The sequence below is a fragment of the Myotis brandtii genome, unplaced genomic scaffold (genome assembly GCF_000412655.1).
Source record: "Myotis brandtii unplaced genomic scaffold, ASM41265v1 scaffold435, whole genome shotgun sequence".
NCBI lineage: Eukaryota > Metazoa > Chordata > Mammalia > Chiroptera > Vespertilionidae > Myotis > Myotis brandtii.
In genome coordinates, this window is record NW_005366635.1 from 16859 (window position 1) to 18222 (window position 1364).

The window sequence follows — 1364 nt, forward strand, 5'->3', positions numbered from 1 at the left end:
TGAGGGGCCACGCTGGGCTGTGGGGAGAGGGCCACGGGGTGACCGGGGGGGCGTGGAAGTGCGTCTGCAGGGCCCTCGCCACCTCTGCCATCTGGCGAGGTGCCCACCTCCGAGGGGTGGAGGACGCACCTACACGCCTCCTGATGCAGGTGAGAGTCTCAACCCATTTCACAGATGAGAAAACCGATCCCCAGAGCACGTCCAGAGCGCACTAAGGTCCCAGGGAGCAAGGCTGGGGTCCGGGTGGGGGGGAGGTGGTATGAGGCCCGTGGGCTGCCAAGTCTTGGGTCTTATCCTTTTTGTTTGTTTGTTTGTTTATTCCTCACCCGAGGAGATATTTCCATTGGTTTTATTAGGGAGAGGGGAAGAGAGAGGAAAAGAGAGAGAGAAACATCGATGTGAGAGAGACACCTCGATGGGTGGTCTCCCGCTCGAGCCCCGACCAGGGCCCGGCCCGGGGGTGGAGCCTGCAACCGAGGTACGTGCCCTTGACCAGAATCGAACCCGGGACCCACACCGGCTAGGGCTTGGGCCCCGTCCCTTCCGGCACACACAGGGGCCGAGATGGGTTCACGTTCAGCCCCCTATCCAGGGGCAGCCTCATGTGCATGGGATCTCGGGGGGACAGGAGCTTGGGAAGGCCTGGCCCTCTGAGTAGGGGGGGCCGTCCTGCCGGAGGCTCACACAGGGAGGCCGGCCCTCAAGGCCGTGGGGTGCTCAGGCCCAGGCGGGCTCCGTCCCCACTCACCCCATCACCAGGGAGAGCCTTTAAGGACGCCCGCCACCAGGGGGCAGTGTCACCCACACACAGGTCCGTTGTCCAACCTCCTGGTACGTAGGTTGATGCTCAACCACGGAGCCTCGCCGACCAGGCAATAAAAAATATATATATACATATATATCTATTTAAAAAATATATATTTTATTGATCTCAGAGAGGAAGGGAGAGGGAGAAAGAGAAACATCAATGAGAAAGCCCTCGCCGGTCTGGCTCAGTGGCTTGAGCTCGTCGGCCTGCGGACTGAAGGGTCCCGGGTTCGATTCCGGTCAAGGGCACATACCTCGGCGGCAGGCTCCTGCTCCCGCTCCCGGTCCTGGTTGGGGGGGGGAGGCATGCAGGAGGCAGCCCGTCGACGTGTCTCTCTCACATGGGTGTTTCTCTCTGTCTCTCCCTCCCCCTTCCACTCTCTCTCGAAATCAATGGGGAAAAAATATCCTCGGTTGAGGATATAACTAAATAAGAAATAATAAAAATCAACGGGAAAATGAGAATCCTCAGGTGAGGATGAACCAACAGAAACCAGCAACCCTGGAAGGATGCGTGTGCGTGTGTCTGTGAGCGTGCATGTGCGGGCGGGCATGCA

At 59.0% G+C, this 1364-nt stretch overlaps 1 protein-coding gene across 1 annotated transcript in view; it reads right to left on the reverse strand.

The window, feature by feature from the left end:
• ATP10A (ATPase, class V, type 10A) overlaps positions 1 to 1364 on the reverse strand; it is a gene marked incomplete at its 3' end in the record, with an annotated part of 30483 nt that overhangs the window by 16564 nt on the left and 12555 nt on the right. The gene's annotated exons all lie outside the window — the stretch shown is intronic.